The sequence below is a fragment of the Toxorhynchites rutilus genome, chromosome 2 (genome assembly GCF_029784135.1).
Source record: "Toxorhynchites rutilus septentrionalis strain SRP chromosome 2, ASM2978413v1, whole genome shotgun sequence".
In the NCBI taxonomy this organism is placed as follows: Eukaryota; Metazoa; Arthropoda; class Insecta; order Diptera; family Culicidae; genus Toxorhynchites; species Toxorhynchites rutilus.
In genome coordinates this window covers 242,312,897-242,339,981 of record NC_073745.1, presented here as the reverse complement: position 1 = coordinate 242,339,981, position 27,085 = coordinate 242,312,897, and the positions used below count along the sequence as shown (strand labels likewise).

The following is a 27,085-nucleotide window of genomic DNA, read 5'->3' as shown; positions in this document are numbered from 1 at the left end:
GTCTTGTGAGGTCGTATGCCATGTTTATTGATTCAGAAGAATTCAACCCATTGGTGATAGAAATTTTGATTGGCAAGTGGTCACTACCGTTGGGATCCTGGATTACATTCCACTTGCAATCTAACGATAGTGAATTCGAGCAAAGCGAGAGGTCAAGAGCACTTGGTTTAGCAGGAGGTTTAGGTACACGTGTTGTTTCCCCAGTGTTCAAAACGGTCATATTGAAGCTGTTACAAAGGTCATATATCAACGATGAACGATTGTCGTCGTACTGTTCCCCCCAGGCAGTTCCGTGAGAGTTGAAGTCTCCCAAGATTAATCGTGGCTCAGGAAGGAGTGAGCACATGTCAACAAGTTGCTTGCGGCTAACCGCAGCTCTCGGAGGCCAATACAAGCTGACTATACAGAGGTCTTTGCCTCTGATGTTTGCATGACAAGCAACAGCTTCGATCCCTCCAGTAGGTGGAAGGTCAATTCTAAAAAATGAGTGACACTTATTGATCCCCAATAGTACCCCTCCGTATCTGTCATCACGGTCCGAGCGTATTATATTAAAATCGTGGAAAGAGAGATCATTTTGAGAAGAGAGCCAGGTTTCGGATAGAGCAAAAACATCACAATTGAGTTTATGAATTAGAAATTTGAATGTATCCAATTTAGGGATAAGACTACGACAATTCCACTGTAAAACAGTGATATCTCCGACCTCTCTATTTAAATTAGACATCAAGAGAGATAATCATTGCAAGGAGGGGCCATGTTTGCATCAATTGCTGCAAAATTGTCTTTAGTACTGGAAGCATTGCGGTGACAATGGTTCTGATGGAGTCGGAAACATTAAAACACGTGAAGATTTGATCCACAAGGTCAGACAACTTTATAAATCCCGATTGGGAAGTTGAACTTGACGGAAAAACAGGGACAGTTGGGGTTTTTGATGTCCCCTCGAGTGCTGGGTCGTTCGAAGGTGAACTATTACCACGGAGGCCAGGAGGGACCTGATTTTGCTTATCCGCTGCACTCGATTTTTTGGGCAAGCTAACAGGGGGTATCACCGGAGGGACTTGTCCTTGAACTTTGGGAGTGGTCACATTTTTGCGCCGGGGATTCCCTTGAGAAATAAACGGCGTGCCCCCGTTAGCTGTATCCGCTTCCATTTCGTCAACTGGCAAAGTAGCGAAGACATTGTGTGTATTGATTGGTTGTTGTTCTTGAGCCAGTGGAGAAGCGCCCTTCAAAATTTCTGCGAAAGTGCGTTTAGAGCGTTCCCTCAAAGAGCGCTTCTGTTTCTCCCAGCGAGCCTTGTATGTTTCACAAGCTGAGAGCACGTGTGGGGATCCCCCGCAATATGGACACTTATGCTCAGTCGCACTGCAGGATTTCCCCTCATGTTGTTCTCCGCAAGTGGCACATCGTTCTTTATTGGCACAATAAGCAGCCGTGTGACCAACTGACTTGCACTTTAGACAAGTCATTGGCTTTGGAATAAAAAGTCGCACGGCTAACCTCAATTTATCTACCATCACGTAGTCAGGGAGAGCTGAACCAGCGAAGGTGACTCGAAAAGAGTTGGACGGCGTAAATTTCTTTTCTTCTCCTTCATGGGAGACTGTTCCGAGCTGGCGGCAACCCAAGATCTTAACAGTCGTCGAGGGCAGTTTTTTAAAACGGCCGGTACCTTCACTCGTAATGTATTCGCACGTCAAGCCCGTTTCGGTTATCACACCCTCAATTTCGACTATGTGAGAGGGTATGTAGACCCGATACTCAATTGTAAAATGCTGATCGACAACAATCTTGTTTGCGTCTTTTCGATCATTCACGACAACTCGCAATTTGTTTGGTCTAACCTTCGAAATTTCCGAAACGGAGGTATACCTTGCCAGATCTTTCGCGATCTGCATGACTCTCAACGCCTTTCCATTTGGCTTAGGCCTGAAGAAAACAACCCAGGGACCAGTTCCGGGCGCATCTTCTGGATAGACCTTTACTCGGGGAGTGGGAATAACAGGGGGGGAAGGCGAGGACGGGGATTGAGAGTGGGAAGGCGAAGGTTGAGAAGGAGCGGGAAGAACAGAGGGAGAAGACGAGGTTGAAGGTAGAGTGGGATCGTTAAGGGCAGATGGGAGATTTGCTAGTTTTTTGGAGGGAGGCTTGGTAGGGTTAGCTGACTCGTCCCCAGAAGAAGTATCTTCCGTATTTGGAACACGTTTGAGTGACTTTTTTTTATCCGTTAGGAGGGAACTAGAGTCAGAGACCTCCATATCCGAAGGTCCCCCACTCTCTGCCATTTTAAATTTTCACTTATATTCTAAGTATTTTTTTAAACAATATTTCACAATAAAATAATTCACAAAAACAAAAAAAAAAAAAACTTATAATTATTAAATATTTTCTCTCAGTATATTCAATCTTATTCACCTATGAACGCACTCCAGTGCAGATGAACGGGAGCGTGCTGAAAGCTCGTTGGTGGTGGGAATGTGCCTACGACACCACTACACACAGTCGTCGGTGAAAGCTTACCCGCACTGTCACTGTTGGCACGATGACTCGGCGAAATCTCCAATGTCGGCGAAGCAGCGACAAAACAAAAACCAATGCTTGGCTTTCCGAGGATGAAAGCCTTTATCCACTTGCAGGCAGGGCACTTCACTCACTATCCAGATAGTGAAATTAACTCTTCAGCGGCAAAAAAACAACAATGAGGGATCGATTTGAATCGTATTACTTTAAAATTTTTGTCAGTTTGTGAATATTTGTGGAAATAGAGATATATTTATTGAATGTTATTCATACGGTGTTTATTTAGCATAGTTTCAATAATTTGAGTCTAGTCATATTAGTACAGTTTTATTTGTTTGATAATTTCATTATTCGTTTCCTTTCAACCTTTCAGTACATTTCGAAACTCATGATAGGCTTACAATCTGTAAAGTCTATTCCGAGAATTAGTGTTTTCAAGGAAAATCTTTTATTCTTTATATAAATTTATATAACGCTTTCAAAATATGCCCATCCTGAAGCAATACACTTTTTCCAACCATCAATCCAGTCATAGAAACACTTTCAGGTATTCAAGAAATGGCTTCAGATAACGCAGCGAGTTCTTCTCAATGTCTTCCATGCTGTCAAAACGGATCCCATGAAGCGGTAATTTGGGTTTCAGAAACAGGAAAAAGTCACACCCATATTTTGTCGCCAGAAATTATGTGTTGGATGAACGGTGCTATCAGAGTTTGATCGTCTAAGCATGTCTTCAACCACCTGACTGCGACGAATGTTTTGAAGAAATCTGAGCTCTTTTGGCACTAGTCGTGCTGCGACTTATCTCATGCCTCACGCAAAAAAAATCGAATAGCTCCTTATAATTTTTTTTTCGCTCCGTCGGTGGTAACACTGCATTCCCCACTTCGGGACGATAATATTCGGCTACACGTTCAGTTTGATCGTATGAATTAGTGTCAAGATGAACAATTTACAAGAACGTGTATTTTTATGAAATCGTATTACTCGAGCAACGGAAGTCTTAATGAAAATTTGTCCTCTATGGTAAAACATTCAACATTTCTCGTCGTCGATTACTTCCTCTGGGGGTACGCGAAGGACCGTTGCTATGTTAATAAGCCACAAAATTCGGAGGAACTTAAAGAAGAAATAACTCGGATTCTCAACAGCATCGAAGTCGTAATGCTAGAGTTGTGCATGAAGAATTTTGTTCACCGTTTATAACGCGTTATCGAAAAAAGGGGTGGTCACATCAAAAATATCCTAAAATAAGTTTCATTTTCGTTTTTTTTAAAAAAAATGGTTCATTTTTGTAGAAGTTATTAAAATTTGTTGGTGAGCGTTTAATCTGAAAGACCCAGTAAATATGAGGAACGAAATGTTTGAGAGATATTTGATTCACGGCCTAGTTATATAAAACTTGGCGATGACCATTTTCGAGCACCCCTTTTATTTTGTTAATGTTTTTTTTTTTTGTAAATTGAAGAGGTCCTTGACGAGTCAAATCGTTCATCTTTTCTTTGAATGCCTTATACAATTCATACATCCGTGCTTTCAACACAGTTGAGTCGCCAAATGTAATCTGCAACATTTTCAACGTTTCGGCACAGAGAATTTTGGTTGCAACACAAAATTTCACACAATATCTCTGACCAATAGAATTGTTCATATAAAAAATCTTAGAGCAAAAAAAAATTACGTTAAGTTAAAAAAGTTGTGGTGCACCCGTGGCCGAGTGGTTAGCGTCTCACATTATCATGCCGGGTGTTCGGGTTCGATTCCCGTTCTGGTCGGGGATTTTTCGTCAAAGAAATTGCCTTCGACTTGCACTGTGATCACGCGTATTCTAGAGCTTGCCCCTCGGAATACATTCAAGGCGTGTTATTAGGCTTAATAAATCTCAACTAAGTATTAATAAAGGACGCTAGTTAATGCATATGTTGAGACGGCAAAAGTTCCACAGGGAACGTTAACGCCATTCAATAATTATAATAAGTTAAAAAAGTTATAGTTAAAGTTCGCTAACGATTGATTGTTACCAGTGAGAGGTAATTGTAGTTATAATTTATATTTAATTCACAAACAAAATTCAGTTAATATGTTTTTTTCTGAAATTGTTAACTAAAACTAAAAATCTATATATAAATATATATATATATATATATATATATATATATATATATATATATATATATATATATATATATATATATATATATATATATATTTCTGTCTGTCTGTCTGTCTGATTCCTATGGACTCGGAAACTACTGAATCGATCAACATGAAAATTTTCGTGATAGTTTGAGACCCCTCCCCCATCTCTAAGGGGGGGCTGCCATACAAATTAAACACAAATTTCTACAATACTCGGGAATAAATCGAGCAACTGAAACCAAAATTGGCATATTGAGGTTTTAGGGTGCAATAAATGTTTCTACGGTGGTTAGATACTCCTCCCCCCTCTCGTAGGGGGGCGGTCATACAAATGAAACACAAATGTCTGCATTACTCGAGAATTAATCAAGCAAACGAGACCAAATTTGGCATGTGTAGGTTTTAAAGTGCAATAAATGATTCTATGATGATTAGATACATAATCAGCGTTAGCTGATTTGTGTAATAACCTAGCGATCGATGGATATTCCGTCAAAGCAGAATATATTATGTCCGAAAAACTCCCAAATCGACGAAGCGGAATTAGTACGATATTAAGCTGAGTGGTTTGCTCGTCACGTAAGGACATCCCAAGACCTTTTACAAGTAGTGAAATGTAACGAAAGGAACTGCTGCATTGAACGAAGGAGTAGTTATTTTTGTGTAAATCAACATCAATTTATACCATTCCATGTTCTTCTCAGCTAAACGCCAAATGGTTTGAAAGCACCAATCCCAACAGATGTGAGTATTAATTTTCCGTCACGGTTTGTTCGAAATTCAATCAACTTCACGAGAGTTCTTTCAAAGTCTCTTCTTGCATATAAAGAAATTCCGTCTAAACATTTGATTCCGACTTGTGCAGATATCTGATTGTTTTACGTTGATGTTTTCATTATTTAAAAAAAGCTAAAAAAAATGTACATCAGGGTGCCAATGAATGTATGGGAAGAAATCGACCCTAAAATTTCAAAAAGTTACCCTATACAAAATGTTTACCACCTCAAAAAACACCTTATGCCAAATATCAGCTTAATCGGATTTAAGGGAGAGTGGCGCAAAGCGGTCAAAGTTTGAGTTTTTTTTAATATCGAAAAATCATCGAAGGGGGATGTAAAGGAAATCGGTGTTTTCGAAAGAAAAATTTGATGCCAAATGTCTTAAAATTGCATGAAACGTCGTGATCTAGTGTCATCTCAAAAAAAAATTTTTTTGTCAAAAATCGATACTCTGGGACTTTTCGGAATACGAAACGAAACGTATGATTTTGAGTACCAATAAACATAGTTATCTCGATTTTTCATTCGGAACTTGCTGCGAAATGTTGATTTTCACGATAATATACCCTATGCAAAACATTAGCTCATACTAATTTATTTTATTAGTGTTGCAGTGTTGCAGGTTTTAGCATCGCGCCTTGGAAAATCTGATGAATATACAAGGTGTAGAGTTTCCCAATTCCCAAACTGCTGACGAAATCCCGTTGCTGCGTAATTGATGATGAGACCTACATCAAAGGGGATTCTAAACATTTGCTGGGACTGAAATATTTCACGGGTACGGAAAAGTTTTCTGTAGATAACCGTAAAACGGAAGAAAAAATAAATGGAAGAAATCGGAATTCGCTTTGAGGTATCTGATTTGGCAGGCCATAAGCACTTGTGGCAAAAGAAGTGAGCGATTCGTGGTCAAATGCACTACAAACCGTGAGACATACAAACCTGATTGTCCACCAAACTGTCCTAAACATAATCCGATCGAAACCTATTGGGCCATGACGAACCGACCGATGTATTTACGCTAAAATAAATACATATACTGAACTAATCTAATAATTTTGTTTAATTTCAATAACTATAGCCAATTTTTCATTCAATCTAATGTGTCACAAAAACTATCGACTCTCCCTTTTTCGGACAACCCAATCAAAGCAATAAAAAGAATATTTGATTTTTATATTTTTATATTCATTTTACGATTATTATTTCACTTGATTTAACAAGTACTGCTCTAGACTGTTTCCCGCTCTTAGAAATATTTGTTCCGGCGTCATTGCTGATCCAAGCGCTATCCAATCGTCTGAAAGTCCAGCATCTTTGCGAGCGGATCGCAGTGCATAGCGCAAAGCAAACAGCGCAACTACGGACAAGTTCACTGCCGGCTCCGAGGTTGCTTTCGATCGTAACACACCAGCTGGATTGGAGCTTCCTCGCAGGAAAGTCACTCGAAAGTCAACCGGGATATCTTTGGGCCCCGGAACCTTGTAATTCCAGGTACGATTTGTCAACAACTTCCCGTTGGTGCCGTCAAAAATCAACTCCTCCGCCAGATAGTATCCCAAACCCATAACAATGCTACCTTCGATCTGTCCCACATCTACGCCTGGACTCATGCTCTCACCAGTGTCCTCCAAAACATCCATCCTTCGAATGAGTACATTACCGGTGAGAACATCTAATTCCATCTCGGCACTTGCAAGTCCCCAAATAAAATATGGCTGGGCATCCGTAGCTCTGAATAGATAGCTGGCGCTCAGATCAACACCTTCCACAGCACATAGTTTAACTAAGTTTTCCCAACTCTCATTTGGATGCTTCGCTCGAACAGGTTTGATTCGTTCGAGCAATATTCTGCAAGCTTCCTTCGCCGCGTAACAAACGGATTCGCTCGTGGTGCTTCCTCCGGTTGACAAAACATTCGGCGACGTCCAACTTGTGGACATTTGGACCCTGACTTTTTCCAAAGCTATCCCCAGCACATGAGCAGTTACTTGTGCAACTTTGGTGTTTATACCTTGACCCATTTCGATTCCTCCGTGGGACACCACCACAGATCCGTCCCCCTGAAAAATGGATATCAGAGCGTTTACCGGACCCAAGTATTCTATGATGTATTTCTGGGGAACCCAAGCGATTCCACGCTTTTTCCAACGATTGTTCAAGTTGTACTCGTCCACGGATCGCTTACGAGCCTCAAATTCAATGTCCTTCAAGAATCCAGGAATGATTTTACGCAGTTTACTGTCTGGAGGCATGTTGGCGTAACGCACCGTCAATGGATCTCTACCTGTGGCATGCGCTATGTGTTCCATTATAGTCTCAACAGTTGCGATGGCCTCTGTAGTCGCCGGGGCCCGACACCAGGTGTTCTTGGCCGAATCGGTTTTAACCATTTTGCCAACAATTTTCCAGGACCCATAATCGTAGCAATTCGGGAAAAATGCTGTCGTTGAGAGTCCTATGGATTCATTGAATGATATTCCATAATCCTGTGCATAATAGTTCGCCAGCCTCATGATTTTCCCATTGTCGTCAACGCGAACTTCATAATCACTATAGCATCCAAAACGCTTCCCGACAGTCTCCATGTCTGCCTCTAAGGTTAGATAAAATTTGACGGGACGATTCAGAAGGTGCGCTGCGAGGGCAGCAGCACAAGCCACTTGTGCAGATCGTGTGAGTTTCCCTCCGAAGCTACCTCCAACACGTTTCACGTAAACACTTATTTGATTCTGGGGGATCTTCAACATCTCTGCAATAGCAATCTGGTTGATGTCCATCCATTGCGTCGATGGGTACACATCCATGCCATTCTCCACTGGGACACAAACACACGTTTGGGTCTCCAAATAAGAATGGGCTTGACCAGCAAGCTCGAAGCGACCTTTTACTTTACATACGCCTTGAAGTTCATTCTGCTCGAACTGGTCTCCTGTCATTTCGTGAGTTTCACCATAAATGCGGTGTTTCGGATCGGCCTTCATAACAGCCTTGAGAGTGGGATACAGGGGTCGTTCGCCGAGTTTTTCATATACCACATCTACTAGCTTGGACGCCTTCTGAGCTAGTTGGAATGTTTCTGCAACCACAATTCCGACTGGTTGATCGATGAAAAGAACCCTTCCGCTACAGAATATTTCCTCGACCTCCGGGTAACCAAGGCTCAGCGGTGAAAAGTTATTGCTCCCCGGGATATCCTTGGCTGAAAAGAATGCCACAACTCCGGGTAATTTTAGCGCATCGGTAGGATCGATATTCACAATGTTAGAGTTAGGTTGTGTGGCCTGAACATACGCGGCAAACAGTTCCCGCGGAAATGGTGGAATGTCGTTGAAGAATTCCGCTTCACCTGAACACTGTGCTAAGCCTTCTACCTTGGGGACATTCTGTGTAAGAGGCCAATTTTTTTCGTATGTATCGAAAACTTGCCTGCCAGAGGAAATGGGTCGCTCAAGTGGGATTCCCCCGGATTGAAACCTTGGTGAAACGTAAACCTGGTACTGTGGGGCAATGTTCAGAACGAATTTGTAGAACAGAGAAATTGCGAGTTTTCTTCTATACTCTACAGAGGCATCCGGAAGCACCCAATCGGGATTTACCTCATCCATCAAACAGTGGCATGCGGCTTGGATTGTGTTGTTGCCCAGAAGATTTTTCCCTACAAGCAAGTGTTCGGTTTCAGCTGCGTGGGTGAAACTAGGATTGATGCCTCCGAAACAAATTCGGGCCGATGTAACGACGGGTTGTTTGGAGCCGAACTCGATGAGGAAGGCCCCATTTACATACGCATGTGCATTTTGGGAACGTGGCATAACTTTGTAGGACCGGAACACATGCGAATTTGGATCTAGCCCTGGCATTGTGATCGACTTGATAACTTTTTTGTGCATATCGGTCATGACGTACTCTGCGGGATCGAGCACAGTCTGTTTACCTGATGAATCGATTATGGTTAGTTTGGCTCCAACAGCTTCCAAGAGCAGATATATGTCCGATGGGAATTCTCTATGTTGATTTTTGATACTCAGATTACCAGCAATGGTACCAACGTTTCGAACTAAAGGGTGTGCTACCAAATCAATGTGTTTGACCAACTCCTTGCAATAGCTGAAAGTGGGACCACGATTTGATGCCTCCTCTAAAATTGACATGAGTTCCGTTAGTGTAACATTTCCACCGATAGTGATATCTTCTTGAATTGAATGAGAATGAAGTTCTTCTACCGAATTGACATCTAGAAACACTTCCAGATCATTTCGAGTTCGATATACTCCATGTGATGTGTTTCCTGCCACCAGCATATAAGGTTTGTCACCGATTTGATCGAGTATAGTGAATAAATCCCTCAATGTATACAGCTTGTGCCACACCCGATTGTCATCGAATACTATATGTATTCGTTTCTTCGCTTGAGTCACTTTTCGGGTACACGAAGTTCCACTTTTGGAGCACACCTTAGAGAGATCTTCTATATCAACTAAAGTCCAGTCACCATAGGTGGCCATAGATTTAAAAGCATCCAGAATAGGTCTGTATCCGGTACATCGGCAGATATTTCCACCAAACGAATTTTCAACCTCCACCTCCGAGACCTTGCCCTTCTTGGCTTTCAACAAACTGTACATGGTCATCACCATTCCCGGCGAACACATTCCACACTGTGTCCCGTTGAATTTTGCCAAGCGTTCCTGTAGCGGATGGTAACCCTTTCTCCGATCACCAATACCTTCGATTGTCGTGATCTCCAAACCGTGACAAGCGAACACTGGTAACAGACATGAATTCACGGCGAGGGTGACCGGTTCCATGCTAACCGGATGACTCCTTTCGATCGTAACGCAGCAAGCTCCACAGCCACCTTCCAAACACATGAATTTTGTTCCACGCAGCAGCGCATGGTCTCGGATGAAGACGTTCAGTGAGGTGTCCACAGGATTGGTGGCGCTGTCCACAGTGTACGGTGTTCCATTGATAGTGAAAGTAATGTGACGAAGCGGTTCCTCATCTTCACAGCCGCCCCATAGGAGGTGACCGAGAGTTGACAGCATGATGCAGACTAGCTACCAAAGGTTACAGAATAGCTTATTCAAGCCGAGCCTGCGTTTTGCAGTTTGTTTGTACATTGTGGCGTTGTGGTTGTTTTCGTTTTTTTCTAAAACATTATTCTGTATATTATTGTAGCTTTGGGCAACAATTTTCACACTTTAACTCAAATATCACGACTGAATAAAGCGCGAGCGGTACTGGTCAGTAGTGATGTCAGATTTTTTTGTACAAATTTTCAAAACTACAGATTTTCTTATTTTGCAATTGATACATTGAATGGAAAATGTAAATAATTAATGTGCAAATCACGCTCACGAAGTTGACGGAAAGGTGCGTACAAATTGATATTTTGCAGGAGAGAAGGGCAGTCTATGTTTCCAATGATGAGGTCAAATATAAACAGTCTCTGAAGGTTGCTGCCTCTATCGACTAGAGTTTCAAGATTAATGAGTCTACAACGACTTCGATACTCCGGTAAATTTGTTGGATCATTCCACGGAAGTTGTCGAAGAGCATACCGAATGAAGCTGCGTTGAACCCGAATACTCTGGACTGCATGATAAGGTGACCATACCGGAGCAGCATACTCCATGATGCTGCGGACAATCGAACAGTAAGTGCCTTAAGAGCGTATGCATAGGTGAGGCCACTTGCATTGTGTCAGATAAATCCAAGGGCTGCAAAGGCCTTTGCGGTTGTCGCGCTTACATGTTCGTTGAACCGGAGTCTACTTTCATCCGTGACCCCTAGATCACGGATAGTTTCTACACGCTCCAGAACCTCTGAATGGATGGAATATTAAGAATCTGATCGGGATTGTCGGCGGGAGAACGAAATAAGTTTGCACTTTTTGGTGTTAAGCTTCGTTCTCAATACACCACAGAGATAACTCGTCCACATCAACTTGAAGTGCGCAGCAGTCTAGATGAGATGATATCAGTTTGTAGATTTTCAGATCGTCGGCGTACATAAGCAAACTCGATTTCAGCCGGAAACAGAGATCATTAATAAACAAAATGAATATCGGCGGTCCAAGAACGCTACCTTGAGGAACGCCTGACGTGATGGAGAAAACGCGTGAGTGAAATCCGTTCAGTTTGGCAAACGCTCTCCGGTCAGATAGATACGAGCGTAGCCATTCGGTGATCCAATCAAGGAAGCCAAGATATTTAAATTTAGCAATTGCCAAGTTCAGAGGTACCTTGTCGAACGCATTAGAGAAGTCGAAGTATATCGCATCAATGTCGTTTCTCAATTTTCGAACACAGGAAACTCACGTAGGACATCGGGTTAGTAGTAGCGGATCGCTTCTTTACGAAACCATGAGCATCGTGAACCAAATGCTCGAAGACTTTTGACAGAGAACATAAAATCGAGACACCTATGTAATGCTCAACTGCATGATTGTTGCCAGCTTTAAAGATCGGAGTAATCGTGGCCGGTTTCCAGGCATCCGGAAATACGCCTTCACTGAGTGACCTGTTAAAAATTATCGTCAGTGGCATCAGCAGTGAAACGGCACATTCTCTTAAAAACAGTGGCGGTATATTGTCCGTGCCGGGCCTTTCGAAACTTCCAACTTACTCAGGGCTAAAGAGATTCAAAATCCGGATTTTCTACGTTACGTAATTTGTGTACGACGCCTGATGAGATCAATACCAGGTGCACTGCACTGATAAGGTCGTTATATCCTTTAATCAAACGCAACTCGTGTCTCACTGAAAAACATGCTTGCTGTCTACAAACGAATCATCATTACAGTTACTGTATGTGGCGTACCAATCTGGAAGAGTTGTACAAACAGTCATAAGCTAAGACTACAGAGAATTCGTATGATCTTGAAAAGTCCACCTAGGACACTGAAATATACGAGCTTTACAATATCTTACCGTTGAGTGAAAAATTTGAACTGTTGGAATGAGAATGAGACAAAAATCATCATTAAACAAGAAATCAATCAACAAACATGTAGTGCTAGAAGTAGGGCAGAAAACTTATAACGTTAAAATGTTGTATTATCAAAACACAAAGATAACAAAGAAAATTTAAGTGAAAAAGTTGAAATCACAGTCTCAATCCAGCTAGCGAGAAGACAACGTTATTTCTTTCTCTATTGTTGATATCCATATACACACAGCTCTAAGCAAGATTGGAAAGAATGAAAGGTATTGCAAAAAAGCTGTGCTATTTTGTCACATGCCTTCTTTACGCATTTTCCTGTCAATCACTGCATTGAACTGAAGCGATATCCCAATTGTCGGGGAGGGGGTATTATTTGTGCTGAGCATTTCCTAGAAGGAATCGATTCTCCTTCTTTTAGCGTTAATAATTCTTTTATGGTTAAACGAATTGGTATGATAATCACTTCATTCGAAACATAAAGTGTTTAACACGTTGAGCCCCGCGTTGGTCCCTAGGGGCCGACGTTGAACTTCTTGGTAGGAAAGCGCTGAATGACTGGGACTGACAGTTATAAAATAAGAAAATAAAAATATATACGGTGTGTTTTTGGATGCTTTACAAAATGTGACTACTTTCTAGTCGAATATCTAGCTATTTTCCATTTTTGGGAACTGGAATCGACACCAATAAACCAATATTGTTCAAACACTCTTGATGCGGGCTGAATGGAAAGAGCAGCAAAAAAAAAAAATCGGGGCTCAACCTGTTAAGAGTTGAATGCTTGTGATTCATTGATCCGAAAGTTCCATCAAAATGCTGCCTTTGTACTTGGTCCACACTTTCTCGTACAGCTTTCGTGCACAGGTTTTAACAACTAGGTATTGTTCCGGCGTCCGGTTGGGATGTTAGCTAGCATGATACGACCGCAAGACTCCTTGCGTACAAATTCGCCGAGCTGTACTGTGGATCGCCGTGAATTTTTTCGCCAGTACTATTGTGGATTGCTCGAATCACCTTTGCTCGTAGATTCCAGTCATATATTCCACATCTATGCCTGATTAGTTTCGCCAGATCCAACGAAGGGGCCCCCGGTAACGTTTGAGTAAGGTATTTACAAACGATTTTGGAAACTTCTGGAATTTTACGATCTTTTCTTCTGACCAAGTCGGATTCTCAACGTGAATGTGAAGAATTTTTTTGCCGCCTTACGCGTTCCATCGTCGATAACTTTTGAATTTGTCCTTCTTGATGAAAATTTCACTACTGAATAAACAAACCATCCGGATCAAAACGCTTTCAATCTGTTTTGTAATGTTTTGCGATGTGACAACTAGTGGCGATGCAGTGAATAAAAATAAACGATCAAATTCTAACTGAAGCACACTTCATTTGTGATTTCGTTGGTGAACATTACGCTAAATTGCTTGAGCATGGTAACACACAATTCTTTCTTCTTCCGTGGAGAGGATTTTCAGTATTTTTGACGTATTGAGTTCCAATTTCCCACCACAAATGTTCCGTTGCATAATACGTTTCATTTGAAAACCCAGCCTTCAAACTATGGTTGCTTTTTACCTGACTGTTTAAACATTTATCAAACGATTTGTACAAATTCTGTCCGGTACAGAGTGAGGAAAAGGTTTGATTTCGATTATTTGTCCCTCAAGTCTGCTGCAATGTTAAATCCCAGAGACTTTTAGAATCTAACAAGCATCAATGAAATACAGGAACTGTCAGCCAGTTTCTACGGTGAGGATTCTCAACGCCCGGGGAACAAACACCGTGTGTTTAAAGTGAAATTACTTCTTAAGGAAATTTTAAATTATGCAATTACAGAAAACATCTAAGTACAATTACGGTACTAGACTGATGGACATAAGTTCGTTGCCGAAAAGAGTTGAAAGTTCGCTCTCATTTCCTGCACTTGGATTACACTTTTTAAATTGTTTTACTATGCCTCACTCCTCACAACCGTTGAGCATTTTTTTCTGATTATTTCAACAACAAAACATAGCTCTAAGGTCGTCTAAGCAACGACACGATGAACGCAATCTTGAGATCTAAACATTTTAGATCTCGTGAGACAGCTTGTGCTCCCGTGGCCGAGTGGTTAGCGTCACAACTAACATGCCGGGTGTTCGGGTTCGATTCCCGTTCTGGTCAGGGGAATTTTTCGTCAAAGAAATTGCCTCCGTCTTGCACTGTGGTCACGCGTATTCTAGAGCTTGCCACTCAGAATGCATTCAAGGCGTGTTATTTGGCATAGAAATCTCAACTAAGTACTAATAAAAATGACGCAAGTAATACTACGTTGAGACGGCGAAGTTCCTCTAGGAACGTTAGTGCCATTGAAGAAGAAGAAGAAGAAGAAGAAGAGACAGCTCGAAATTAATGACCTAATGACTGATAATATGCAGTCCAGGGTTAGCAAAAGTATGCACAAGAGTCATTAAATGAATGAGTGAGTAATTGAGGCTTGAGCAATTTTTCTTTATTTTTATGCTAAAGAAACAGACTTCTCTATGCAACGAATATTTTGAATGATACAGCTAAATAGTGTGAAGAATTCATATCAAAGAAATAATTTTGGGTGGGACGAAGTTCACCGGGTTAAATAGTGCGGGTATAAATGAATCCCTGACTTGCACGAATCAATAACTTCGACTTTTGATACTATAGAGCAGGGGTTCTCAAACTGTTTTGGGCAAGATATCCCTTTTTCCAGAATTAAGTCATACCATAGACCCCCATAGCCAAATTTAATCGAAAATCCTATCTTTAGTTTTTTTTTTCTTACTGAATAATTTTCAATTTAAAAACATTGCAGTTGGTTAAGTGAATGAATTTGACATTATATTCTCACGGAGACGATCTGGCGTAGTGGTAACATCCGCACCTCTCACACAAATCGTCACGAGTTCAACTCACACTCCTGACATTCTTCCAAAAAATTGAAGTAATGTGACAAACCAGCCAAAAGTATTGAAAGTTACTATAATACAGAAGAAAAATTATTCAACAAAATAAAAAGATTATTCAACATTCAATTTTATCTCTATTTATTCAACAAAATTAAATAGAATTAAAATTAAGTAAATATCAAATGTAAAGTATAAAATTCAAAATATCAAAAAATGATTATTAAAACAATCTATCCACAACTACCAAAATATCAAAATACGGTTCAAAATTGGTTAGTTAAAGCCTTAAACATCCGCGTTCGTTGATTTTCAAAAGGTTCCTTCGGTTTCGCGTTGTTTGTAACCATAATGAAGCCTTGATGATGGAAATGAAGTATGATGATGGAAAACGAGAAGGATGGTGTTTTCCAATGTTTCGTTATAACGAGAACATAAGACAACCTTGGTTGTACTTCTGCCTCATCTGTGCTGATGGTAATCAACTTTCATGCGTTATCACCTTCGCTCATTCCAAGGATGTGATATAAACTGATTTATTACCAATTGAGGAATTTGAAAATTTCGAAGATCTAAAAATATTTTAGTAAAATCTTTGTGTACTGCTTCCAAGTGAGTGACATATGATAATATAACATGAACTTGAAGCTTTTGTGATAATTTTGACAAATGCGGAAACTGTGAATATTATCTTCTGCTCAAATTTTGTCAGCTGGAACATAAGCTCAAAAAAGCTGATAATCTTGCCATGCAAGAGACTATTGATGGTCGGCGAACTCCAGCGTGTGGACGTAACCGAGTAAAGATTTCGTCGTTTTTCTCATACAGTAATCAAATAATCCAGTGTTCAAAGAATTGCTTCGAACGTTTTTGATAGCACTTATAGCATATAGTAAAGACTGATGCAAGATTTTTTTCTACTAAATGAATCACGCAATGAATGGCCAGTACCTTACGCAGTTCCAACTTTAAGGGAGCTGTAAAACCACGATGACGACTAACCATTGATGGTGCACCATCAGTTTCAATGTTCTTCCATGAAATAGCTTTTTCGGTAAAAAAAACCAATCGATTCTTCTTTGGTATCAGTCTTCATATATGTAGCAAAAACCATTTCTTGACCAATACTTTCTTCTTTAATATATCGAACATATCCTAACAACAGAGCTTCATTACTGGGTAATGTAGACTCGTCCAGCTGGAGAGAAAATCTGTTGGTCTACACTCGATGAAAAAATTAGAGGAGCAGAGTGCGAAGTCGGAAATTTTAAGTGATTTTGCTTGAGTTTTTTGAAAACTGAAAAATCACCCAAGGGAGTAGAGGAAATCGGAGTTTTCGAAAAAAAAAATTTGATGCCAAATGTTTTCAAATTGCATAAACCGTCGAGATTCACTTTCATCCAAACAAAAAAATTTGTCGAAAATCGTCACTCTGGGACTTTTTTTTAGGAATACGAGGCAAAACGTGTGGTTTTGGGTGCCAATAAAAATAATGTTCATTTGCTCGATAAAATACCCTTTACAAAATATTAGCTCAATCGGACTTCATTCACTAGTGTCGCAGACGTTAAAATTGGAGTTTTTTGAAAACCGAAAAATCACCCAAAGGGGAAGTAAGAGAAATCGGGGTTTTTTAAAAAAAATTGATGCCAAATGTCTTAGAATTGCATAAACGTGCATATGGTATTTTTTTGTGGGGATCAACATTTTTAATCAAGTTCCCTTTGAAAATTTGAAGGTCACTTTTTTCCTATACATCCATTGGCACTCTAATGTACATCATTTTGAAGCTACATCTTTCAGGTATTAGAATATTTTACGTAGGGTAACACGGGGCGAGTTGGACATACGGGGTGATTTAGACTACCCCATTATCTCAAAAAGTACGGCTCAACTTGGATTTTGTATAATGTCATCTTCTTTTATTGTTGAACCGTATGTAACTAACGTAAAAAAACTTTGGTAAAATTGGACAGATGGAAGGAAATGGTAGCATGAACACAGCAAGCACTTTGATTGTCAAAAAATGTGAATTTTCCGATCGTGGTTTTAAGGTTTTCCCCGCTGATTAAACAAACTTTTCGTGTATTGTGCAGTAAAGTTCTGTTCGCCGACAGAAGAGGAACACATTTGATGCAGCGAAACTGTAAGTTTGATAACAAAAGAGGATGAGCAGACAACGTTGGAAGAAGGAGAAGCTTGAAAGAGCAATGAAGGCTATCAAGAACGGATATTCTTTGACCAAGCATCGAAAGTGTTTGAAAATGCTCGAACAACAGTGAAAAAATCCATGCAGAATTCGAGATGGTCTCAGTCCAATTTTTCTGGTCTGGAATATCACCTGATATCGATCCCAGAACACTGTTACTGATTGTAACATTATCCCAAAATACTTTACATAAACATAAGTATGTTTTTTTCGATAAAACACACACTGGACCAAATCACCCCGCATCAAATTTTAATGTCCAAAAATCATATATTTTATTTTATGATATATTTGGTAGTTTTAAGCTTGATATAATGATTAAACATTATTGATTGAGAGAAAACAAGTGTAGCTTAGTAAACAATGTAACATTTTTTTATTTAGACCGTATTGGTTTGGAAATATTAGGCGATTTGCTTAGGTGGTCCAAATTCCCCCCTTTTCCCCTACATATTTTTATTTTATGGTGTGTGTAGGTGTAGTGAGCAATAATATCGGAAAGAAATAAAAAATCGATTTTTCTCTGTTTTTTCAAATATTTTCTGGGCTAACCAAGGTTAATTAAACCAGCTTTTTTTTGGTTCCAAGAACGTTCCTGTAGGACCTTCCCACACAGAGATATTTCAGTTTGAATGAAAAATTACCCCTTCGTCTCTGATGATGAATAATTCAATAAACAATCATCGCACCGTAAATAGAAAGTTTTGAAAACTCCAATAAATTCTGCACAAGGATAATTTGTTACTTTGACGAAAAAAAATTTCTTCAAATCTTTTGCATCGATTTCAAAAAAGTGTCAAAACAGGATTTTCAGAATACTTCACAAAATCCACTGTAATTCTGCAATTATCGCAGTAAGTTCTAATGTTTGCAGGCAAATTTTTAGCCTAGTTCTCTAAACATCTGCGAACGTTTCATATTGATACGTTCAGCCGTTTTTTCTAGCCGATTTTTCAAAGTTTGAAGTAAATTAGTATTCAATCGCAGATCGTACCAGAAGTACAAAATCTTAAGCGACTCTCAGAATGAACGATTCGTAACTTTTTTTCCCTATTCGCGACCCATCTCAAGTTTCCTGAAATAATTAAAAAAAAATTGTACATAGAGGACCAAGCATTTTGTAAATTCTTTTTTAGTCAGTTTATTCTAGTTCACTCCATTTAGCTATGTAAATACCTAGTAATCTCTTGAATTAAATTAGAAGTTGAATACATTATAATTCAATATTCAACCTAAGGGCAGGCTTGTTATATAGTGAAATATCAGGAGTATGTTTGGACATGAATTTGATGATGACTTCGCGATTTAACACGAATTAACCATATGGTTAATTCGTGTTAAATCGCGTATATGTTTAAAATTCAGAGAAATGTTAAACATGCCTGAAGGACTCGTATGCTCAAACACATAATCATGCACGAACCTGTTCAAGTTTTTTTTACTTGCCGAATTTTTCATCCAGTATTTTTTATCCTTTCTTATTTTTCATCTTGTTGAGTTTTTCAAATATACAGCAATAATATTTTCTACTAAGATATTAGTCATTCTCAGGGATGCCACATATACAGAATATTCTGTATTTTGCAGATTTTTCGCCAAATTTCAGATGCCGAATCTGTATATACAGAATTACAGATTTTTGCAAAGATACAGAATAAATTTTTTTTTCAAATTCAAATTTAAATGTTAAATTGATTAGTTCATTTTCTCTGTCTACCATCTTACTAATAAACTTTGTTTTTTTATCGTTAAGTCATGAAGAAATGTATGTTGAACCATATGAAATGTCACCTCACTTCTCCATCCCTACTAAGTATGTTTTTGGGACACTTTTTGATAATTCCACATTCATCAGCGTGTTTTAAGTGAATATTCTCGCTTCACAATGCCAACAAAACAATGTTCTGAAATCGGTTGGCATCCATAATGATGGACTCTATTTTGAAAGCAAGGAACTCTGTATCGTCTCAAGGAGGAGCGTCAAGGATGAAATTGACGAAAAATTTAAGAAAAACAAAGTTCAACATATGTGTATAAACACCATACAATTTATTATGAGAAAACTTTTTTATGATTTATTTTGTTGTATTGATACGACTTAAGCAAACCATAAATAAGAACAATAAATTCAAAATGAAAATAAACCTTTCTTTCTGTTTTATCCGTTAGTTTTTTGATACAGATTTATTTGATAAAATACAGATATACAGACTTTTTCAGAAAATTTTACAGGATCAAATGTGGCAACCCTGGTCATTCTAATAACAGGGTAGTTCATGTAACAACTTATGGAGCATCTTAAATATTTCAAATAAGGACTTGGGTTATTGTATAGGGGTCGATATTCAGACCTCGTCGACCCCCAAAATCAATTTTCGTTTCTGTCGACCCCTGGGGAACCGAAATCGACCCCAAGGCGACCACTTTGAGAAACCCTGCTATAGAGCCTTTAAGCTTTTTTAAAGTTCATTAGGGCAGTATTCTAGTCTACAAATTTGGGAAAATCAAAATTTGTTCCATCATATTTATGTAGTTTAGGCATTTTAGAATATACCCTAGAAAGAACTTATCGAAAATCCTATTATTTACCGAGTTAGAGCCATTTTAGTGATGCGGTATTTAACCTGGTACTGCCATAACAATGATCTTCAAACGTGTTTTTCTCGAAAGTGTTTATTTTAAACTGGCGTACAGGACAGTGCCACAAATTATTAAAATTTATTCACGAATGAAGGAATTATATTTTTCCCAGTATCGGATGAATTCTCTTCTGTTGAAGCTCAACACCATATCTGTCATAATGAGCATAACATAAGAGTCGAGACGCGCGAACTTTGTCTGGTATATTGATCGAAAACAGCATGAACGAATTTCGGAAAGCTTGCATTCAGGCACTTTCATTACTGTCAATTATTGTCAATTATTGATTCAGGTGATTATCACGAACGTTAAGTTGATCTTCATCGCTTGCAGTGAATTTTTATTGAAAACGTGTCACCCATTGCACATATAAATTGTGGTGTATGCCATTTCCGGGCACTCGTGAATAGATTCATAAAACGTAGCAAGAGTTATTCTATGCATTCCATTGCTGAAGTCGCCAAAAAAAAGAATTTTGTGTGATGAATTGCCATCCTTTACCATTAATCGATTTCACTCTCAATTGGTGACGCTGAATTTCATGCTTTGATTTTCACTAACACGCAATGATCTTCATTTTCGACCTTACGAATACCATGACGAAAAGGAGGATGCAAATGAAAAATGAACTTCATGGTAAGCTGATGTTGATGTTCATTCCACTGGGGTTCATTGATAGTGTTGTTTCATATTTATCGACTCTCGCTTGAGCAGTAGTTTATCAATACAAGGAAGACAAAAATTCACCGAATTTGAATGTCGTGAACGTGAATATTTTCAGCACTGGTACAGGATACCTCAAGTTATACTGAATCGACTCTTGTCGAATTTATATGGATACAATCTGCAGGCATCTCTCTATCGCATGAACCCCTAAAAAAGGATAATTTTTAAATTTTACTATTTTTTGAAAATCGGGGAGCGTAAGAAAAATTTTTTTAAACCGTATTTTGTTTTTCAAGCGGCCGCCATTTTGTCAAAAAAGATATTTTGGACCTGTCCGAGATTCATGCGATAGCGGCATCTTTACTGAATCAGAATCTGTTCGATCTTTTGATTTCAGAAAACCAGAAGGGCTGGAACTGTGTACGCCATGGCACAACTTTTTGTACCTCTCTCATCTCATCATAAGCTCCAAACTATTTTAGTTATGAATATTTTTTCTCCTTTCAATTTTTGTTTCATTGTTAAAAGATAGATGAGTAAATAAGGGTATAATGGATGGTAAAAATATTCTTTGTTTTATTTATACGGAGCTCGGAAAAACGTCCGAAATTCGCGTCTTCACACTAGAATACTCCCTAATGACGATTTCCCCATGCTCCTTGGTTTTGAAGCCTGTTTTCGTATTCCGCGATAACTCTGGTTGCTCTTTTTAGTCAGTCGAAATTGTGGAGCGAAAATCGGGACAACCAAAACATGGGATTTAGGGCGTTTAGCTAATGCTTGACAATTCACAATTATTCAATTGTTTATCTCAAAAAAAAAAAAAAAAAATTGTTCATTGTGATAGATGCGTAGACATATTCTCGATCAATTAATGTAAACATCTTTCCATAGTTCTACGTCAAAAGCCTTTCCAAATTCCATACCAATAAAACTTTTTTTTCATTGTGTCGACAAAAATCTCTCGTCCTGCAACAGAGCTACTTCAAAGTTTTTTTTTGTTATTAAACGGGCGTGTAGCTCCATACATACAAATTAAATGTCAACTTTCATGGCATGAGTACGTTCGTCATTCTTCGGTTCGTTTGACGTTTAACATCAAGTAACTTACAACGTATAAACCCGGCATAAGCGATGTGTTTCAATATGTACCTAGTTCTCCTGTAGCAAAACTAAAGATACGTTAACATTTTTCTTAACCACAAATCACTGCAATGATTAACTTTGAAGCGAAACGAACCGATTTTCGGAAGCAAAATTCCTCTCCTATTATTCAATAAAGCAAGTAGAACAACGTGGGACACAATTTCAACAGTGCGTTGTGAAACGAAAATAAGGGTTATTTTGAAGCTTAGCTTAAGTTCACAATTGAAAATGGAAAATAAAAATTTACAAGGCAATCCGAGAAGATGTATTTTTTACACTTACATTTGTATTGTTTAGCTGAGGAGGATAATGTGGATTATTTCGGATACAGAGAGTGGAAGTGAATAATAATAATGAAGAAAATTTGATTGAGTAACATTCCGTTTATTGAATTTTATGGAAATCATGAGTGGGAGGAAGAGTGAGTGGTACAAAACTTCTTCACGTCGAATGAAGCATCGGTCAATATCAATGTAGTTAATATTAGTACTATTATTATTTGGTACACATAGATTTTTTTTTTTTTCTAAGATGGTGGATATCATTATATGTTTCTTTCAATTCAAGGTTCAGAGCCTGTTTGACCTATCAGTCCGCATGCACTTCTTGTCGCAGATATACGACCTGAGACGAAGCACAAAGCTTAAAACACAAACTTTATGTGGACCTTCATCTTTTATCACCTCGGCGTTGTGTTGTTTCATATTTAAGAACCGGATGCATGGCTGTTAGCGTTTCTTAATGAGACCCAATAAACACCCAGCGAGTTTTGCCCGGCAAGCAAGCAAGATGCCAACTGCAATACTCGAGCGGCTATCGTGTGGGCGTTGTGGGGTTCTTCGGTGATAGTGCCAATATCGATTCCCGACTTCCTAAAAACCGGTAGCTGTGTTTACATTCGAATTCGACGTTTTCAATCGAAGTCCCACCTTCAGGTTCTTCGAAACGTTTTTTCGTCGAAACTGAGAGCGGTGCGAATCTGTCTGCACACAATCGAACCGCGCATTGTGTGGCACGCCTACCCGCGGGAGACGCACTCTCTGCGCTGTGGCGGCTTTCGAAACGCTGAGTAGAATTTTTCATACGCTATAAATAGATAAGGTCTACAAGGAAACAACGATGTTCTGTTAGTGAGTTACATTGAACAAGATGTCGCTGGGTTGGTTAACAAGTACTTATTTCGTGTTTCGTTTTTTCCCACTCGTCACTCAGACAACGCAGCGAGCTGGCTTAAATTCAGTTTGTTTTTCAGCACGAAATAAAGTTGGAGTCTATGAAGGGGGTATAGCTCAGTGGTAGAGCATTCGACTGCAGATCGAGAGGTCCCCGGTTCAAACCCGGGTGCCCCCTCTGCCGAATCTTTTTATTAGATTTCGTTTGGATACAAATCATTATTATAGATAGATTTTTACTGTTAACACGTTGACTGTCAGGCGCATTTTTCATGGTTCGCTCCAAGTATTAACACTTCGTCGCCCCGTCACCCAGATATGGGTGACACTTTCCTCGTTCAAATTGAATAGAATTTTAAAAAGGAATTGGATAGAATAGGCGCCTAAATGTAACTATAGGATATGTAAAAAATCTTAAAACCTTAATAATTATAATGTTTATACTATGCTTTTTATTCATTTATAGTATGGATGGTTTGTACTGCAGTTTTTTGGGAAACCCATATAACATTACTTTGGCATGTGTTATTGTTGTCAATTCGTCTTCAAACTAATAAAAATATTGCTAGATCATGTAAAAAATGACTACAAACTAAATTTGATCATCATTTAATAAGTTATTCGCAAGATGGGCTCCGCAAGAAACTCAAAAACGCCGCGGTGGGCGACGAACGTGTTTACGTAAATTTTTCATTATGCAATACCGGACACTGGAGATCTGCACGGGGCTGCTTATGCAAAAAATGGATAAAAGTGTAAATTCAATTATTTCGAATTTTTGGACTGAGGAAAAGATAGGCAGCATGTATTCTCAAATGCAGAGAAAAAACAATCCCAATAAGCAGAAAATGGAATCAATTGAGACATTACGATTTTTTTTCGGAAGGAGACTGACAATATAACATTTCTGAAATGTCCAACATTTGAAACAGAATTCTTTATATTAACAAATCAAGTTTGTAATATATAGTTACCTTCATCTCATTTATTTGATTTATAGCGTATGAATGTTCAAAAAAACAATATTTATTTGAAGTTTATTGTGAATACATAAACATAATCGAAACATAGCCGTTATTAAATTTAAAATAAAAACATTTTTCATTTTAAATTCATTTTGAATTATTTTTAAGCAATTGTTTATTTTTTTCTCATCTTGGATTTCGGTCTGAGAATTCCGACGCTCTGCCTTGGAGCGCTGTTATGGGATTCGAAGAGACAGACGATATTTCCTCATGAAGCTAGAAGCCCAATCTCTTCCTGCCAGTTTCGCAACTTGGTTGAATTCGTGCTGGAGTTCGTTGACTTCCGTAAAATCAAACTTCCTCCCGAAGCCTCTTTCGGGCCATTTTCCTGGAGTGCATTTCTTCAAATTAGTTTTTCATGGTGGGTCCCATTAAAACTTTGGTTGAAAACAGTTAATATATTTTTTTTATAGCAAAACGACGGTGCGCACTTTTGCTCCTGAAGCAATTTTTCAGCTAATCGATTTTCTTAAAAAAGCTCTTGAACATTTTCACAAAAAAGAATACGCACTATTATCTACTATAGAATGAAGGTTTCCTTGACAATGTAGCTTCCAGCTTTCCGGTTATTTTAGGTAACTAAATCGTCATCCCTAAAATTGAAAAAATTAGATCAAAACAATGCAAAACTTTTCTTATCTCATAACTTTTTGCCACTCTCATGAAATGTATCTTGTTTATATGTATGAACTATTACACTCATAGGGGTCAGACGGACCTCCCTCTAACCCTCGATCCCTGGTCTGAGCCTCGGGGATCGTTGAGGTTGGGCTCTCAAGGCCTCTTTTTTGGTGGCTAGCTCGAGCTTGAGGCCTGTAGCTCTCAGGGTCGGCTTTCCTCGTGATCGAGGTGATTTAGCGTGTCAAGGGCTCGGATTATCACCAATATAAAACAGGTAAGTATATTTTTTTTATTGTTACCTATTATACAATGGCTGCTGTGTGGGTGTGTAGTGTGTCGAGACGGCCGGCCGGCTGCTGCTGCTCCTGATGCACGTGGTGGCGGGGTATCAATGTCCTGGCGATTGAGTTCCTCTCGGGTCTCGGGATGACGATGTCACGATCGCCCAAAGCTTTGCTGGGGACCAGCTAAAGCAAGTTTGGTTTTAAACTCCGTGCTAAGAGCGAGAGATTTCTCCCGTGCTGTTCACTGGAGGTTTCCAGCGGATGATATAACGGACCCTAACAAAGAGGGAGGTATAAGGCTACTGCCGCTAGTTTGATAACTGGATTAAATCTTCTATGGTCCTTTTTGGAATCCTACCTGATTCTTACAATTTTCCTAAGCACACTTTCTTTTGTTCTAAAGTATTCTGTGGTATAACTGTAGAATACTAGAATACACTTTTTAAAATCGTGCTTTCAGTACGGATCTAAACCAGGAAATGGCAGCTTGTAACAATTACACCTACCAAGTAATTTATGATTTTTCTTCCTCTTTTTCCTGACAGCTTTTATCTTCTTTTTTTAACCATTTATATTCCTCTTTTTTTATTATCTTCGAGTTGCGCACCAGGCACTGCAGCTTTTAGAAGGTAGGTGTGTGTGTTGTGTGTGTTGTGTGTTGTACTAAAATGTTTTCATACTTTACATATATAGTTCTGTTTCAGAGCGTTATCATTATGTTTATAAATATACACTAGAGCCTACAAAATGAAACAGTAACAGAACTGCTGGTGTAATAATGTGTCAAACGTATACAATGTTTTTTTTACGAATTTTAATGCTCATTTGTTTCGAATGCACCAATGCACACTTTTGCCCCGTGAGCACCTTTGCCCCGCACTACTCTATCTATGGGAAAAAAATAATAACAGAAGGCCAGTGGCGACTAGAGGCTTTCATCCATGCATGCATGCAAATTCAATGCAATTATGCTTGTTCTATCTAACGAGAATGCGTAAGAACGTACAAGAACGAGGAATAATATATAATTTCAAATTATAAATCCCACTTTCTGTTTTTGATATAATTTAAATTTAATTTAATTTTATTTAATTTAATTTAATTCAATTTAATTTAATTTAATTTAATTTAATTTAATTTAATTTAATTTAATTTAATTTAATTTAATTTATTTTAATTTAATTTAATTTAATTTATTCAAAAACGTCAACAGGCTTTACATAAGTGCCCTAATGATCGACCTTACTACTAATCTACAAATACTTCTTAAAACTAACTTATTGGTAAACTAAATCTATGTGAGGACTACAGAGTACAGAGCTTTGAGGGACGAACGAGAAAGATGACAATCGAAACAGGAACTACATCGGTTAAACACACAACACATACTAGAAACGAGTTCATTATAACCGTAATTAGTGCGTGATGATGGGAGGAACAAGAAATTATTGGTACGCAAATAACGCCGGCTAATGTTGAAATTTATCAACCGAAGAAGTTCAGGACAATCAATGTTTGATAAAATCAAATCTGACGTAAATAGGGCCTTGGCAACATCTCTTCGAGAACGTAATAAGTCCAACCCTATCAGTCTACAACGGTCCTCATAGCTTGGAAGATTGAGAGGATCATTCCACGGCAAATTGCGCAAGGCGAATCGGACAAATTTCCGTTGAATTGATTCGATTCGCTGAATGCTATTTTGGTAGTATGGTGACCATACTACACAAGCGTACTCGAGAATTGAACGTACCAATGCGCAGTAGAGTGCCTTTATGCAATGCACATCTTTAAACTGCTTTGAAACGCGGAAAATGAAGCCAAGCGATTTGGATGCTTTGGACATGATGTAGGAAATGTGGGCACGAAATGTCAATTTGGAGTCCAACATGACGCCAAGGTCTTTAATGGTGTTGACACGTTCCAATATTACACCATGCAGCTTATAATCGAAGATTATTGAAGAGCGCTTGCGGGAAAACGATATCACAGAACACTTCGATGGATTTAGA

The 27,085-nt window shown here is 38.8% G+C and overlaps 1 protein-coding gene and 1 non-coding gene across 3 annotated transcripts in view; one reads left to right on the top strand and one right to left on the bottom strand.

Annotated features, from left to right (window-relative positions):
- Positions 1 to 27,085, bottom strand: part of LOC129769850 (LIM/homeobox protein Awh-like) — a 108,395-nt gene that overhangs the window by 42,355 nt on the left and 38,955 nt on the right. The window lies entirely within an intron of this gene.
- On the top strand, positions 23,250 to 23,321 carry Trnac-gca (transfer RNA cysteine (anticodon GCA)). The gene has a single exon. It is a non-coding gene; the product is annotated as a tRNA-Cys (tRNA).